General features: G+C 40.7%; 1 protein-coding gene across 5 annotated transcripts in view; it reads left to right on the forward strand.

Annotated features, from left to right (window-relative positions):
* Nucleotides 1–1,363: 1,363 nt before the first annotated feature.
* The window catches only part of ubap2a (ubiquitin associated protein 2a), a 114,272-nt gene continuing 103,213 nt past the window's right edge, over nt 1,364–12,422 (forward strand). For 2 of the 5 annotated variants that reach the window (XM_072572817.1, XM_072572827.1), the window contains exon 1: nt 1,364–1,435. The gene's annotated coding sequence lies outside the window, so the exon portion shown is untranslated. The other 3 variants (XM_072572835.1, XM_072572843.1, XM_072572853.1) reach the window with 3 other exon arrangements.

The following is a 12,422-nucleotide window of genomic DNA, read 5'->3' on the forward strand; positions in this document are numbered from 1 at the left end:
TTTCCCTTGAGTGGGGCAGATAATAACTAGAGAGCATAAGTTCAGGGTGGGAGGGGAAATACATAAAAGGGACCTAAGGGACAATTTTTTCACTCATAGGGTGGTGCTTGTATACAATGAGTTGCCAGAGGAAGTGGTAGAGGCTGATACAATTACAACATTTAAAAGGCATCTCGATGGGTACATGAATAGGAAGGGTTTCGAGGGATATGGGCCAAATGCTGGTAAATGGGACTAGATTAGGTTAGAATATCTGGGCAGCATGTATGTGTTGAACTGAAGGGCCTGTTTCCCTGTTGTATTTCTCTATGACTCTATAAAATTGAGGCCCAAGATTGCCTGCGATCTTTTTTGTATTCACTTTTAAGTTGATAAATTAATTACATGATGAGCGGTTTTGTGGAAAACCCCAGAACTAACTCCTATTTATTTAAAGCATGAAAATGAATTAAGTAAAATAAATCATTTAAAGCTGAACTTTAGAAAGACATTACCAATGGATGCTTAAACTAGATTCAGATTTATTTCACCAATAGCACAATTATCTCTGATTCAGAAGAATAAATTTATATTTATTCTTAAAGATTAAATATCCATTTTGTGCATTACATATCTCACTTCAAACCTGAGCTCATTTTGTGTTTCTAAAAATGATGTATTTTCTATGGGTTATTATGTGGAAATGTTGACTTTTTCTTCGCTATCAATTCTGAAGAACGGTCACTAGACTCGAAACATTAACTTTGTTTTCTCTCCACAAATTCTGCCAGACCTGCTGAGTTTCTCCAGCAATTTCTGTTTTTGTTGAGGACTTTTAGTGGAACGTATTTAGTCTTCGCGATGGAAAAGGTGACACATTTCCATGTTGGAAAATGTTTTGTCTTTTCCTTCACAAAACTTTCTTGTCTATTTAAAATACTTCGAACAATATCACACAACATTATAATTCAATTGTAGTTCAAAAAATGAAAAGAAATAATATAGGAACGGTTTTATTCTCTTCACTATGCTCTATGCAAAACAATCAATGGTTTCCACGTCAATATCCTCTTCAAATAAAACTAACCAAATGAATGCTTTTAATACTATACTTTTGTTTAACTTTGAATAGAGTTTTTATATAAATTGTAGTTTAAATAAACTTCGTCCAAATAATACATAATCACCAATAGCAACGGCGCTCGAAAATGACGTCAGTCGTCTGGTCACACAAGGAAAAGAAAGAGGGAAAGAGGAGGAAAATTATTTTGTCTTTTGGAACAAAAATATAAAATGGTGATCTTAATTAAATAGTTGTTATTATATTGATTCGGAAAAGATATTTCTGAAAAGGAGCGATTGGCGGTGCGACGACTCGTGACGTCACGTGTTCAAGATGGCGGCGGGGATTTGAGGCAGTCACGTGGGCCGCGCGGCTTTGTGAGCACATTGACAGGTAAATGAGCGGTGGCTGGAGCGTTCGCGCTGCCGGCACGCTCTGAGTGTGGCTCGTGGTCGCACCTGGGCCTTTTCAAATCGGCGCCGGGCTAACGGAAAGGTGACGGTGTGCGCGTGGGCCTGAGGGCGCTTCATTGACGTGCGGCGTGGGCTCGATGGTGTCGGTCCGAGGCCGGTGGGGGATGGGGACTAATGGCAGGGGCCTAGACCTGGCCAGGGGACTCTGTGTCCCAAATCGCCCACCCTTGGGATCCGGGGATTCTGATCTACTCGCATCTTCTCTTCCGGCAGTCTTCAAACGCAGCTTCACCATCATCGAGACCTGGGTCTCAGACCGGTAGCCACGGTTCTGATGGAAGGTCACTGACTTGAACCGTTAGCTTTGTTTTATTCTGGATCTGAGTATTTTCGGTTTTCTGTCCCCACCCCATTTCGCGTTTTTAATTCCTGTGGTATTTGGTATATTGTGGTTGTCATTGTTGTGGGCAAGGTATGCTGGGGGAGACATCACTGCCCTTCTAGTGTTTTAATTAAACCGATAGTGGTTTATTTTTGAAGTTGTGTGTTTTCCTTATCCTTTGGGATTTGTTTCAATATGCCCTGTTATTGGATAATAGAACCGACGAAAAATGCAAGATGAAGCCACTTGGTAAGGTGGGCTTCTTATTGGAGACTGTGTGGGGTTATTGAGATCAAATGGCAGCTTTAACGCACGTTCCAGACCGTCGAGTTGGAAAGAGTGCAATCTTGAGTTTGTTAGCATTAACGAGGTGTGCTTTTGTTCTGTAGTTGGAATTGGACGGAGGTTGTGCCTGTTTCGATTGAGCTTTAAAATCTTAATGTTTTAACTGAAATATGAATAAAATCTGTAGAACAAAGCTTAATGCTGGCTTGCGTGAACCTCCGCTTTCATTGAGGTCAGTTTAATGGACAGGGAGGAAAAAATAGTGGTTGGGAAGGAGAAGAAATATGAGCTTGACCCTCCTGATTTCAAAATACCAGAGTCATCCTATTTTTAGATTTGAAAGCTGCCTTAGGTTTTATTCTTGGAGCCCCAGGTACTGAAGTTCTCAAAACATTATAAGTCAACATGGTGTGTTAATTTTGAGTTAAAATATTGTCTAAACAGGTAGTTGGCATTAACTTTCTGGGCTTAAAATAGACTGCTATTCTGACATTAATTTTTTTAGAAGTTTAAACTTGAGAGGCTAGGATGGACTTGCTCAGTGTTCTGTTACTGGAATTGAGGTGAAGTTGTTGAATTTTGCCTCTGTGCAACTAAATCAGGGAGAGAGAAATAATCTTTTAATTCAGTGCCAGGTCTTGTTGAACATGTTAGTTAGCTGAGAAGTCTTGTAATTACAGTAGTGCAGTCTGTTAACCACCTGTCTAGGCTAAAGTAGAGAATATTTGTGTTTATGATAATGCAGGGAACAGAATATAGTTGGGTGGGAGTGGTGAGAGATAAAAATTGAAATTATATTGTGCTTTCCACAATCACTGCTCAAAAATGTTTTACAACCATCTAAGTACTTGAGAGATGTAGTGATTATTATTGTTAGAAACTCTCAACAAGTTTGATCAGACAGACTGTTGCTTGAAGGACATATGTTGGCCAGGACACAGGAAAGTAAGATCCTGTCTGCCTTCAAAATAATGCCACAGGATCTTTTACATCCTACCAAGAAGGAAATTTGCCTGTGGTGACTTATTTGATCTAAAGACAATGCTTCAGGTAGACTGCATGAGTTATTTTCCTTGATGTTGCTTGCTCTCAAGGTTTGGAGTGTGACTGGAATGCTGAACCTTGACTTGTTCAGTGGTATTAACTACCCACTTATTATTTTTTGTATGTGAGAAAATAAGGCTTTTAATAAACACATGGGAAACCATGTTCTTTTTTTCAACATGCTTCCACAGATCTGTACCTTCCCCCTGATTTGAATCAATAGCAAGATCCTGGAACATGGGCTCTTTCCTGTAATTTAGGAGGCATCTCTCTAAAAGGTGGGCAAAATGATGAAATTCATCATTGTCTCCACTCTGCCAACTGGGCCATTTCCCCTTTCAGGGCAAGACTGTCAGGATCTCAGAGACTGAAGGTCCTGAATTACTGGGCAGCAGTGATTCCCAGCTTCCATGTGTTTCAGAGGCTTGCACAACTGCTACCTGCCACTTGAATGCATTTGAGAAGTACCACCAGGTTCTCGAATTTCATAGAAATATAAAAGATGGAAGTAGGCTGTTCAACCTTTCGGGCCTGCTCTGTTTTTTAGTATGATCATGGCAGATCATAAAGCTCAATACAGAGGAACCTCGATTATCTAAAGTACGCAGAGGGGGAGTTTTTGCTTGGTTAATCAAATTCCAGATAACTGAATGCTGGATAACATAGTTTAGCTGAGCATTGGGGCATTACAATCTTGCTGGATAATCTGATATTTGGATAATTGAATGCTGGACAATCGCGGTTTCTCTGTCTTCCCGTTTCACCCTCCCCCATATCCTTTGATATACAATAGCTATATCTGCCATCATCATAAAATCTGTTTTAGCTCAACCACTTTGTGGTAGTGAATTCCACAGGCTCACCACACTCTGGGTGAAGAAATTTCTTTTAATTTCAGTCCTAAAGGTTTGTTCCTTATCCGATGACTCCTGGTTCTGGACCCTCTGGTGTGGGAACAACCTTCCTGCATCTAACCTGTCCAGCGCTGTTGGAAATTCATTGGCTTAAGAAATTCCATCCATTCCCAAACTCATTCTTCTAAACTCTAGTGAATGCTGTTCTAACTGAGTCTCTCCTTGTACATCAGTCCTGTCATCCCAGGAACCAATTTGGCAAATCTCTGCTGCACTCCCTCAATAGCAAAAACATCCTTCCTCAGATAAGGAAACTAAAACTGCGCACATTATTTGAGGTGGCCTCAGCAATACTATACATAATTGCAGTAAGACAGCCTTGCTCCTAAAGTCAGTACTTTTGCTGTTAAAGGCCAACAATTTGCTGCCTTTACTGCCTATTGCACCTGCGTGCGTATTTTAAATGTCTGGTGCAGAAGGACACTGGTCTTGTTGTACTTTTCCCCCTCAATTTTCAGCCTTCAAATAATTTGCCTTCCTGCTTTTGCTGCTAGTGGAAATCTCTCAATTATCCATATGCTGCATTACTATGCATGTTTACCTACTCATTCAGCCTGTCCAAATCACTGCAACATGTTTGAATCCTCCCCACGACTCACCCTTTCACCTAACTTTGTATTCAGTGGCAAGAACTATAATCGAATAGTAGCATGTGTCCCAAGCAAACATGCCCAGCATGGGCGGCTCGGTGGCACAATGGTTAGGACGTGCACAGTTGGAAGGAGACTTTCTGGAGGACCACAGACAATTTGGGTGTGTCTGCAAAGCATCTGTGAAAATGTCAGTGTCTCTGACAACCTATACAAGAATCTTAACATGTGACTGAGCAAAATTGAGAAAATTCACTCGAAGGCACCAAAGGTGTAGAGACTGTTTGTTTGTTTTTAACAATGCATGGAAGTACGTTTTGATATTTATTCATTGAAGTGCTCATGTGAATTTCACATTACTATTAAAACTATGCCTTATGGTAAACCACTGTGTTGGAGTTGAATGATGAATGAGTTGCATTCAATACAGTAGATGTAGCTGTTAGAATAGGCTGACTTTGAAAAGAACATTCTTGTTTCTTTTGACAAAGAAGTTGGATGGAATACCTGGCTTTCAAATAAATTGTGGTCCTTGTGGACAGTCAACACTCATCTCATCTCAGACCTCTTCCTGTCACCCCCCTCAATATATTTATTTCAATTCCATGGAATTTTGCTAACACTAAACTGGTTATCAAAGATGACTTGATTCTGTTCCCCTTAGCCTTTCAGCTGAAATCATAATGTACTATTCAGATGAATGCTGTAAGTGTTCTCTTAATCTGTATGTATGACAAGTTGTCATTTTCAGCTGATTGCTCAAATGGGACTGAATTACCAATGAATTTGCTAACTGAGTAACTTGACCATTTCATTTAGTTGACTTTTAAAGTGAATTAAATTGATTTAATTTTACTTATACATTAAATAATCTATCCATGCCTGTAAAGTAAGCACCCAGACATTTGGAAATGAATGCAGTGAAAACGTGTACTGAGCTGGGAAGGGGTAGAATCCAAAGTGGTGACTAAAAGATTGTTTGGAGAAACTGATTCATGTGAACTTCATTAACTTGCCTGCCAGGCTTTACTCATCAGTCATGTTTCATTTGTTAAGTTTGGGCTGTCTTCTGTGGTGTTTACTCAACGTAGGCTCAAGGAATGGTATTTTCAAACATCATCTGTTCTCTATTGACGTCATTAGTTTTCATGTTGTAGTCATAGAGATGTACAGCATTTAAACAGACCCTTTGGTCCAACTCATCCATGCTGACCAGATATTCCAACCCAATCTAGTCCCACCTGCCAGCACCTGGCCCATATCCCTCCAAACCCTTCCTATTTATATACCCATCCAAATGCCTCTTAAATGTTGCAATTGTATCAGCCTCCACCACTTCCTCTGGCAGCTCATTCCATACACATACCGCCCTCTGTGTGAAAATGTTGCCCCTTAGGTCTCTCTTATATCTTTCCCCTCTCACCCTTAACCTATGCCCTCTAGTTCTGGACTCCCTGACTCAAGGGAAAAGACTTTGTCTATTTACCCTATCCATACCCCTCATAATTTTGTAAACCTCTATAAGGTCATCCCTCAGCCTTCGACACTCCAGGGAAAACAGTCCCAGCCTCTCCCTATAGCACAAATCCTTGAACCGTGACAACATCCTTGTAAATCTTTTCTGAACCCTTTCAAGTTTCACAACATTTTTCCGATAGGAAGGAGACCAGAATTGCATGCAAAATTCCAACAGTGGTCAAACAATGTCCTGTACAGCTGCAATGTGACCTCCCGACTCCTGTACTCCTTACTCTGACCAATAAAGGAAAGCATACCAAACGCCACCTTCACTATCTACCTGCAACTCCACTTTCAAGGAACTATGAACCTGCACTTCAAGGTCTGTTTGTTCAACAACACTCCTTAGGACCTTACCATTAAGTGTATAAGTCCTGTGAAGACTTGCTTTCCTAAAATGCAGCACTTTGCATTTGTCTGAATTAAACTCCATCTGCCACTTCTCAGCCCATTGGCCCATCTGGTCAAGATCCTGTTGTAATCTGAGGTGACCCTCTTCGCTGTCCACAACATCTCCAATTTTGTTGTCATCTGCAAACTTACTGTGTACCTCTTATGCTTACGTCCAAATCATTTATGTAAAAGACAAAAAGTAGAGGACCCAGCACCGATCCTTGTGGCACTCCACTGGTCACAGGCCTCCAATCTGAAAAACAACCCTCCTCCACTACCCTCTGTCTTCTACCTTTGAGCCAGTTCTGTATCCAAATGGCTAGTTCTCCCTTTATTCCATGAGATCTAACCTTGCTAACCAGTCTTCCATTGGGAACCTTGTTGAACGCCTTACTGAAGTCCATATAGATCACATCTACTGCTCTGCCTTCATCAGTCTTCTTTATTACTTCCTCAAAAACTCAATCAAGTTTGTGAGACATGATTTCCCACACACAAAGCCATGTTGACTATCCCTAATCAGTCCTTGCCTTTCCAAATACATGTACATCCTGTCCCTCAGGATTCCCTCCAACAACTTGCCCACCACCGACATCAGGCTCACTGGTCTATAGTTCCCTGGCTTGTCCTTACCTCCCTCCTTAAACAGTGGCACCATGATTGCCAACCTCCAGTCTTCCGGCACCTCACCTGTAACTATTGATGATACAAATATCTCAGCAAGAGGCCCAGCAATCCCTTCTCTAGCTTCCCACAGTTCTATGGTACACCTGATCAGGTCCCTGGGGGTTTATCCACCTTTACCTGTTTCAAGACATCCAGCACTTCCTCCTCTGTGATATGGACGTTTTTCAAGAAGTCACCATCTATTTCCCTACAGTCTATATCTTCCATATCCTTTTCCACAGTAAATACTGATGCAAAGTACTCATTTAGTACCTCCCCCATTTTCTGCAGCTCCACACAAAGGCTGTCTTGCTGATCTTTGAGGGGCCCTATTCCCTCCCTAGTTACCCTTTTCTCCTTAATATATTTGTAAAAACCCTTTGGATTCTCCTTTAATTCTATTTGCCAAAGCTGTCTCATGTCACCTTTTTGCCCTTCTGATTTCCCTCTTAAGTATACTCTTACTTCCTTTATACTGTAAGGATTCACTCGATCTATCCTGTCTATACCTTACATATGCTTCCTTTTTCTTAAGCAAACCCTCAATTTCTTGAGTCATCCAGCATTCCCTATACCTACAGCCTTTCCTTTCACCCTAACAGGAACATAGTCATTTCTCCATTTATGGCAGCTTTTCATTCTTCTTCTCACCTACATCTATAGACCCATATTTTATTTCTTGTTCTATTACCAACTTCCTTGTCCTAAACGTCATTTCAAGTGAAAAGTGATTTTAAATTTTACTTTCAACTTCTTGCACTGAATTTGCTACCTGGGATACAACGAATAAATTGAGTAGATTTTGATGGGGTGTAACTGAGGTTCTGATGACTTTTTGATTTTCTGCCCCACTCTGAGCTCTCTGCCTTACGTTTATACTATTCCAATGAAGCTTAATGTAAGCTTGAGGGCCAGCATTTCCTCTTTGGGGTGTTCGCCACCTTTTTGGCAAATAGTACAATTTCAACGTTTTCTAAGTTCTGTCCCCATTTGTTTTGAAGAGCTGTTGCTGATTCCTCTCTTCTCATTCTCACTGATTCTAGATAATATTTTCATTGCTTGTCCTGTTGTTGTTTTGCCTTTTCATGCTTTTATTGAATCTTCCTGCATTCCACCCCATAATAACTTCTGTGTTTTCTCTCCCTTCCTTTTCTTGCTACCTTAGTTCATTGTTGCATCTGGGTTTCCTGGTTCTGATGAAAGGTCAACAGCTTGAAATATTGCCTGTTTTTTCTGTATGCATAGTTGCTTGCTATTTAACACCTTCAAGCACTTTATTTCTACCTTCTAACATTTGAACACTTCATGGGGCAATGCCAAGTGCAATATGGCTTTGTTATCTGTGGACAAAACCAGGTTGAGATTTTACCTGAAAGCATATTAATGAACCAGTTCAATTTTTCCAATAACCCTGAAGCTTTTCTCATGATTTGTGCATGAATATGAAAATTTCAGTAAACCTGATTTCTAATAATATGCCATGATGAATTTGAACTAAATTAGTAGTCCTGTTGCATAAGAATTAGACTACCATCCATCCAACAGATGGAGGCTTAGATATTAAGCGTGAAGCTCTAGATAGCCTCACTGTTTGAAGAGTTTGGCTTTGGTGGAGCTGAAATTTAGATAGGAATGTGTCAGATTTGAGGGAATTTGAATAGGAACAGGAGTAACTATTTACCCTGTGGTGCTTGCTCTGCCGCTTATTGTGGCTGGTCGAACACTTCGATGTCTTTTGCCTGCACAATCCCTGTAACTCTTTATGCATTGGTAATCACAAATCTATCAATTTTGTACATTTAAACATATTCAAAATTTGAGCTTTCATGTCTATTTTCTGTTTGCAGACTTTATCCCATCAGATTTGTCTTCCGAGGAAGGTTGCATTTCTATGGATCATTGCCTGTGGCTGTTGGAAGAAATGTGATGTTTACTAAAGGCAGAAGAAGAATTGAGCTATTAGGTGTTTGTTAGCCTGTTGAAACCTGTTTTTTTAGGACAAGAATAGAGTAATACTAAGTTATAAACTAATACAATACTGGAAATTCAGAGGACTGGCAGTATGAGGAAAGGGGTAAAAACAATGACTGCAGATGCTAGAAACCAGATTCTGGATTAGTGGTGCTGGAAGAGCACAGCAGTTCAGGCAGCATCCAAAAGAACTGTTCATATTTCAGGTTGACTCTTCAGAACTAGGAAATCTTAGCAGTGTAAGACTTCTAATGTACATGATTGGAGGTTGACCATTGTAACATTAGTTTTTATGCTTTGTATGAAAAGTATAACGAAAAAAGTCTGGAATCTGTTGCTAACTCAGTTTTAATCATGGACATGAAGCGTTATGATTTGAACTGTTGACATGAAATCAGCTGCCTTAGTTTCTTTGCTCCCCTCGTTCACTCTAACCTGTCTCCTCTGCACTTGTTGCTCTCTCTTCTCTCAGGTCTAACTTGAGTTTATAACCAACCTACTGATGAGGCTGGTGCTGTTGTCTGTCGTGATGACCTCTGCTTTGCAGGGGCTGAGTATCAACCCCTCACAACCCACCTCTTTCCTTATCCTTCTGTTAATTTCACCTGGTCTATCTCTGACTCTTTATTATTCCATACCTGGAATAGGATGCCAACCAATATCCACTGCAAATGACTTACTCCCATAGTTATCTTTGCTTACCGTCTCTCACCCTCCTTCCTGCAAGGACTCCATTTTGTTCTTTCCAGTTTTTCCATTCCATATTTCAAAGGATTTTCAAACATATCCATGTTTCCTCAGTGAGGATTTCCCACCAATTATGGTTAATAGGGTAGGCATATCAGACCTATTCTTGCACTTCTGCCCTCACCCATCTCCTTCTCTTCCAGAGCAGCGATAGGGTTCCCTTTGTCCTTATTTTCCACCCCACCATTGGTTTCATTGGCAGTCTGTCACCCCCAGCAGAATGCCATCACCAAATGCATTGTCCCCTCCCTTCCACTGTCAGTATTCCCTGGGGACTGTCCCTTTATGTCCTGCTTCACTCCTCCATTGCTCTAACACTACTTACTCATACCTCATGGCACCTTGCTATGCAATCAGAAATGTATGACACTTGTTCTTTCACCACCTATTAACAAAAGTTCCTAGCATATATTTCAGGTGAAGCAGCATTTTATTTGTATTGTTTCAGTCTAGCCTACTGCATTCTCTTAACCATACAGTCAGTCTCTGTTGGTGTGAGGCAGTGCAGATAATGTGAGCACTTTGCAGAACATAGCTGCTCTGTCTGTAACAGTGCCTCAGACCTTCAGTTCTTTGTCATTTCTTGCTCCCATACCAATGTTTCCTCCCTGGTCCTATTCCTGTGTTCCAGTAGAGCTCAATGCAAGGTGGAGGAACAACGCTTAATTTTTCCACGAAGGCACTTTACAGCTTCCATGACCGCGTATGGTTTTAAAAACTTTACAGCATAATCTCTGACCTTCGTTTTGACTAAAATCCACCCACCCCCTGCCACATGTCTTTATCACTTTGGTACTTTGCCTTGTGCTGTGGCGGCCCCCCCCTTACCATCTGTTCCAGTTGCTGCTTCTCCTCTCAGGCCACAGTATCAAAGCTAGTATTTTCTAGTTCCCTCTTCACATTTGAAAACAGCCCCATCAGGTCCAGATTAACTCTGTCTTCCTACTTGCGATTTCTTCAAATAAGATCCAGATTTGGCAATGTAGTTCTACAAAAGGGAAACTTTTTAAAAATGTAGTGTTTTGATGCTAGCAGGGAAGATGGAGAATCATTTGCAATTCTAAAAGCTGCAGCTCAACATTTAATATGCATGCTAGTATAGCTTGGATAGAAGATTGGCCCACAGTCAGAAGTAGAGTGAGAACTTTCAAGCTGGCAGGCTGTGACTTGAATGCCAGAAGGACTTGCGCTGGACTCAGAGCAATTTACTGTCTCTCAGTCATTTAATATGAATAATAATGTATCTATTTACCCTTATATAAAGATAAAATGTATAAATGTAAGCAATTGACAGAACAGAGATTCCAGTTTGAGATGGCATACAGTATAGGGCAGTGTTAGTCCTAAGAAAAACCAATTTTTGCTTGAAAGTTATGGGACTTGTAGGTTTTGACGTTTAAAGTGACTTGGTTATGAAAAGGACAAGGAGAGCAAAAAGCTAGCATGCAGTTAGAGTAAGCAATTGGAAGACAACTTGACTTTCAGTGCAAGGGAATTAAAGTACAGCTTAAATATCTTGCTACAATTGTAGTACCACATCTGGAATACTGCGGTCTATATTCGTGGGTATACAGAGGAACCTAGATTACCTGGCATTCGAATATCTGAAAAGATTGCAAGGTCCTGATGCTCAGCTAAACTGTTAACTGGCATTTGATTATCCGGAATTCGATTAACCGAATGAAATACATTCCGCCCATGCCCTTTGGATAATTGAGGTTCCTCTGTAGTTGTATTGGTGGTAGTATAGTGAAGGTTCACTAACTTTGACCCTTTGGAATGGGATGGTTGTTGCACAATTTGAAGCTGTAGTTATTGGAAGTTTGATTCGATTTGAAACATTCAAGATTCTGAAGTGGCATGGTAGGGTGAAAATAGATTACTCCTTCTGGTTGAGGAATCCAAAACATAGGGTCACTGTCAGAACTTAATCGACTGATCACTTTGGACTGAAAGGAGAAGACTAGTTCACTCAAAGGGTTGCGAATCTTTGGAAATCGGTGTCTTTAAAGAGTCCATATTACAGAAGAGGTGCTGGAGATCTTAAAATGCATAAAGATAGATAAATCCCTGAGACCTGATCAAGTATCTCAATGTTGTAGGAAGGCAGGGAAGAAACTGTGGGACCCCTGTCAGATGTTTGCTTATTTGACAGCCATGACTGAGCAGCTGGAAGACTGGAGGGTGGCTAATCTTAATGCATTATTTAAGAAAGGCTGCAAGGAAACCAGAGAACTACAGGCTGAGTCTGACATCAGTGGTTAAGTTGTCGGAGGGGTTTCTGAGATGGGATCTGTATGTATTTGGCAAGGCAAGGACTGATTTGGGATAGCATAGCTTTGTCCATGAGAAGTCACATTTCAAATTTTGAGTTTTTTTGATGAGGTGACAAAGAAAATAAATGAAGGCAGAGCAGTAGACATGTCCTACATGGACTTTAGCAAGGCCTTCAAGGTA

This window comes from Chiloscyllium punctatum, chromosome 1 (genome assembly GCF_047496795.1).
Source record: "Chiloscyllium punctatum isolate Juve2018m chromosome 1, sChiPun1.3, whole genome shotgun sequence".
NCBI classification, from domain to species: domain Eukaryota; kingdom Metazoa; phylum Chordata; class Chondrichthyes; order Orectolobiformes; family Hemiscylliidae; genus Chiloscyllium; species Chiloscyllium punctatum.